The sequence below is a fragment of the Poecilia mexicana genome, unplaced genomic scaffold (genome assembly GCF_051168715.1).
Source record: "Poecilia mexicana isolate PSO_F unplaced genomic scaffold, ASM5116871v1 scaffold_6, whole genome shotgun sequence".
In the NCBI taxonomy this organism is placed as follows: domain Eukaryota; kingdom Metazoa; phylum Chordata; class Actinopteri; order Cyprinodontiformes; family Poeciliidae; genus Poecilia; species Poecilia mexicana.
This window is the reverse complement of record NW_028263375.1, coordinates 6,789,343-6,795,357: the sequence shown is the minus strand read 5'-3', so window position 1 is coordinate 6,795,357 and position 6,015 is coordinate 6,789,343.

Here is a 6,015-nt window from a genome sequence, read left to right as displayed (position 1 = left end):
CTGTGTGTGTGAGTGACTATCATCTCCAATTTTACAGTAAATTACACCCTAAACAAGCTGAAGAGAGGCGAGCCAGCAGCCTGGGACCCGGCGCTCGCATGTAAACATGATTATATCGAGGAAGTGGCTTCACATTCTCAAGCACACAGTGACAGCCAATTAGGGCCGGCACTGGTGCCGATTATTCTTCAAATGCAACACAGTGAGGAGCGACAGGAGGAAGAGCAGGGAGGAGGATGAGGAGCAATTAAAATGAAAAAAGCAGCCGCAGCGCCACAGACTGGGTTGTAATTACAGCGTGCGACTCCATATTAGGGCTGTTTGCTTGGACTAACAGCTGACTGTTGTTTTCAATTACACCTGCCATCCGATTATGTGGAGGAATGAGGAAGAGGAGGGAAGAAGAGCTCATCCTCCTGTAATGAGACGGGAGGAATCAGCCGGTCCCGTCTGAGGTGGAAAAGCACCTGTAATTACTGGCAGGTAGGGTTTCTGCGCCGGGGTCAGGAGGCTAGCAGGATAATAATTATGGGAACTCAATTAGTTTGTCCTCTCTGTTCCTTTTTTCCCTCCATCTTCATAAACAAAAAGTGCATTATGCATCGATCCCCGGGAGTTGCTCGGGTAACAAAGCGGTGACGTGTCCTTAATGAACTGTCTGCTGCCAGCAGCTTCAAAAGCTCTTCAGATTCTGATAATTAACTCAGTAAAATCCGACTGAGGGGATCGAGGTTCTAACGGCAGTTTCCACCGTTTTGTTTAGCTTCTCCCCGAGGGGAAGCGTTTCCTCTTCTTCACTGGATTGTTACGGTTGTTCCTCGATGAAGCCATGATGTTACGCAGATGATGCTCTGCTCTACATCATGACGTCGTCCATCCAAACTGAACAAATCAATCCAAGCAGGTGCCAAAACTTTATCCAGATGAACAGAAACAAACTGAAGGTATAATATTTGGACCCATCTGGAGTCAGTTATTACAGCTAGAAAGCCAAAGTTTATTTATATGACACATTTACATCAACCTCAGCTGAACCTTTAGAGTCACATAAAGACAGTTACAAATGCAGCCTTCTATCACCTGAAGAACATTTCCAGGTTTAAAAGACGAACGTCACAGTAAGATCTAGAGAAACTTAAACGTGTTGTCGCGATGCAACAATATGAAAAATTGGGCCGATATCGATGTCCAATATTAACATTTATATTGATGTTACGGCTGCTAACCAATATTTACAGATATTATATGTATTTTCCTGCTTTTTGACACATTTGGAAAAGAAAGACGACCAGAAACAGATGGCAACAAGATGGAAATAAATATCAGTTGTTAATATCAACCCAGTTTTATTGATCGGGCCAATATCGATCAACATTGGTGCTGATATATCATACATTCCTAATGCGTTTATCTTTAGTCGCATTGATTACTCCAACCGTCTCTTCCCAAAGGAACTCACCTCTGAACTGTTTAGAGTTTGAACCACAACAAATCGAACGATGACTGATATATTTGACGTCTTGATGATTCTGACGTTGGCATCCGACAAAATGTAACGTTTGCCTCTGGTTTCTCAATTACACTGTAAAAACACAAAATCCTACAGGATTTTTGGTCTAGTTTCTGGTGCAAATATCTTAATACACTGGAGAAAACTAACTTAAAAGTAACTTTTCACCAAGAAATAATAGCTTGTTTTAAACCAATAATTAATTCCTATTCATTAAAAATTACTAGATTATTTCACATGGTAAAATTGTGAAATAATCTGCCAATGAAACAAGTACTTGTTCATCAACAAGCTCACATTTCTTGCTGAAAAGTTAACTGTGTCTTATTTTAAGTGTACTAAGATATTTGCACTAGAAACTGAACTAAAACAATGAGTAAAATTTTGTGTTTTGCAGTGTGGTGACTGTATGTTGTTTCATGATGTAAATCACTTTGCTCAGTTGCTGAAATGAGCAAAACGCTGGACTGATTAAAACGTGTCAAACTCGAGGCTCAGGGGCCAAATCCAGCCTCCAGAATGTTTTATGGGGTCTCTAGATTCTGGAAACAGATAAATATAGGCTACAAGAACACAGTTATATGAATAAATACTATTTTAGTAATCCAATCAAATTAGATGTCATTCCGCCAAATTACATTAATGTGAAAATAAGTTTAATATTGTCAAATTTTAAGAAGTACTCATCAAATGCAGACACCTATTTATTCAGATTTTAACAGTTGAATTTGCAGTTTTATAAGTTTATTTTTGCCACAGCTGGACGTTACTTTGACAGCCATGGACTAAAATATAACTAACCCCATCTGTGAAAAAGTAAAAGTTCATCTAGAGGTTATTTACAGAGCGATAATAAATGCAGCAGTATACGTTTTTGCAGCTTCTGCAGCATAAATCTGTTGTTTGAAACGTTGACAGACTTTGCCGATTGAAAGCGTCCCTAACGGGAAGCGTGGTGACCAGAGGGCAGCTTTCCTGGGACAACAGTCGCCGTTAATTCCCGTCTCAGCACAGTGAGGGTTCACTCAAGAATCCCATCCGCCGCAGCAGATCTGACATTTTTCTCCTCTAATTGTCTTTTCTTTATCTGCCTTGGATTGCTGGTGTGGTTTTATTTGTTTGTTTCTACTAGTTTGTGTGTTTGGCTGTACCATATTAGAAAATAAGAAAAAAAAAAGTGTGCATGCACATTCGAAGCACTTATTTATCTCCCTGTGTGTGTGTGTTTTTGCCAATTAGGCACTCAATGACAGGACATGTGGCGAAGCAGCTAGCAGGACTATTCATGGATCAGCAGTTATTGGAGCAAATTTCCAGTCTACACACACAGTTACTGTCATTTTATCTGCATACGGATGTAAAGCTGAGGCTTATCATGCAGCATGATGCGTTCTGTCAACGTATTGCATGTCGCCACCGTTGACATGATGGTAACCTCCAAAGAAAAGCGTGCAGTCATCATCATACTGCAAATAAATGTCCTCATACATGGGAATCTCGGAATGTCGCAGAAAGCATCAGGAATAGTTTTAGTTTTATTCTGTTCTGGCTTTTTCTCTAATTCAGTTTTAATTAGTTTTTATGGTGTGTTTGCTAGTTTTTACTAGTTTTATTAGTTAAATGTTTAATTTCTATTAGTTATAGTCATATTTTTAGTTTTTTCATACTTTGGTTAATTTTTAGGTGTAGAATTCAAAAAGGTCAAATTATTGACGTCACACATGTATGGCCCCCCCCCCCATCTCCCTCCTGAAGGGCAAAAAGCTGCTAGCCAACAACGACTAGCACTGGGTTTAGATGTCAAGTTGTCAACATAACGAGCTAAATCTTAAATGTATGAGTGATGTATAGAAGAAAGATGGATGCATTGCATTGCTACTAATTGTCAACACTACGACAACTAGATAAGGTCAGGTGAAAGTTTTAATAAAAAAATAGAGTAGCAGAAAGAATTAGGTCAGTTATGTTAGCTTGACGTGCTGTGGAATCCTGTGTTTCAGTTCAATAAAAAAAAAAAAAAAACGGGAGTTACACACAAACTGACAGATCATCAGCAGAGCAGGAGTTCAAATTAGCTAATCAACCAGCACAGTGTTAGCTTAGCTACTGATGCTAAGCAGCTAATAACTTAGGAATAACCGTAAAATAAACATCAAGCCTGAAAAAGTAAAACTGTGTAAAGACTGAATGTTCTGTGTGTGGGAGATGTTTACGTGTTTTTTGGTGTTGAATCCTGACATCTTAGTGAAGCTGTTGTCAGTCAGTTGCTACAGCAACGATTCTGTGTAGCGTAGCCAACATGGAGCGATAAAACATGAGAATACAAGTGGTTTAGAGTCGTTCTTCAATGGTTTTTCTGCATTTTTTTTCCTTTGTTGTGGCGCACTGAACTAAATAACACCTACATCTCCAGGTTTGATTTTAAAGGAGTTGTTCTACCTCAGCAACAGAAGAATCAGAAGAATCATCTTAAAAGAATCACCTTAAAAGAATCATCTTTTGTCCTCCAACGTTCTGCAAAATTTCCAAATGTAAATAATAAACCTGTAACATAGTGGTTATGTGTACATCAAAATTGAATACTACACAGAAGACATTTAAAAAAAATGTATTCAATAATTGTTGAATAACCAACTTACTCTCACATTTTATCTGTCACCATTTTACGGGCCAGCATGAGAGCCACCAGAAGGAGTATCTAGTGACGTAATATTCCCAAAATTTGTGAAATAAATTTGCAAGAAAAAATCTCTGAGATGTTGTGATTAAATTCACAAATGTTCCAGAAAAAACTTGGAAAGTCTTGAGATCCAAAAGTCAAAAATCTTTTACTTTTGAAACTCAAATCAAAGATTTTTGACTTTACAAGCTCAACAAATGTCCAAGATTTCCAAGTTTTTTGGCTCAAACTTGCTCCTTTTTTCCATCTACAATGGCCCTAATATGGCTTCGTAAATCTGGTTAATATAAACTTACTTAATATTGCAGCTATTTCAGCCAATTAAGTAAGTTTTTCTGAGCGTTGCAGCGATCCAGGTTTGTTTAAGATCACAGAAGCAACTTTTCACTCAACAAGCGTCTTATTGTGTTTTATGAAACGCCTCAGGCTGCATTAAAAAGCCAGACACTCGCCTCTGAGATTGGACGGATGTGATATGTTGGACTCCTTTGAAGCACGTTGTAGGTGCAATGTCACGAGCCGATCCTGACCGTGTTGATTCTGTGTTATGAGCCCAGTTGATGGGGGAGCGAAGGACCAGAACACGGAGTTCCCACCACGCAAAACGCGCCAAAGAGGAGAACATAATGAAACCTCTCAGCATATATTCAGCCGCTGTTCAGAGGGGAACATGCAGTGAATGCATTTCATATTCACTGCAAATATATTCTTTGACGCCGTGAGTTGCTTTCAGACGTAGTTTCTGTTTCCTTTCTGTAACTTTGAGTTGTTTAAAAAGACTAAAATTGATTCAGGTAGGAAATGGTTCAGAGCCTCCAATTAACCCAAGATGAACTGATACAGAAGACTGACTTTAAATATTGAGAAGCAAAACTCAGCATAAGATTCAGCACTTTTACTGACTGTTGACCTGATTTCTGCCCTCACAATATGGGAGCATTAGGTTTGGTTGTCCCGTTTACATGCTTAGAAAATCCCACAGAGGAGGCTGATCGCAGGCCTATAAGCAATAAATCAATTAATCGCATGAGTTCATGTTTTTGGTGCCTGGAAAATGAGCCATTTCAAAAAACCTCCTGATTGTCAAGTCACATTCGAGAGGCAACCGTGTTGCTACTTAGCAACCCCAGCAGAGGTCTGCCCGTTACCTAGCAACCCAAGTGGATCTCCAGCACGTTTGGTCAGCTGGTTTTAGCACTGTATGTGCTGTACAATGGCTGCTGGAAAAGACAAGTGTTTTGCTGTTGACTTACCATTTGGAAACCACTTGCTGCATTTTTGCTGGTTGAGCAGGAGGCTCCACTTCTGCTTTTCAAAGATGCATGGTTGTGAAATTGAGTATCTGTTTGCAGCCATTTTGACGTGACATTTAAAGTGACAAGACGCCCTAAAACGGCTCATTCTGAAAAGAGCTCAAAATGGGTAGAACTGACCAGACTAAAATCTTATAATCTAAAAATGATTTTGTACAAAAATATGTAATAAACATGTTTTGTATGGACCTCAGACCTGCCCTAACCTGGTCAAGGAGTCATAACGTTAAATAAATCAGAGTATCCTGCTGCAGACACAGTCCGGCCTCTTCCTTTGTGTGGTGTGACAGGAGTTACTGTCATGTCGCGCCGCCACAGCCTGACATGTTCCAGTCTTGGACGATATTTTACACCAGAGATGAGGAGAGGAGGCTGTTCTACTGGAGGGAGACGACGGGAGGTGGTCGTTTTTCTGAGCTCTGTAGGCTCTGATGGAGTCGAAACATTGGTCTTTAAATGTTTTCTATTCTAAATAATGTTTGAAAATGACTTTACAGACATGTTGGATGTTA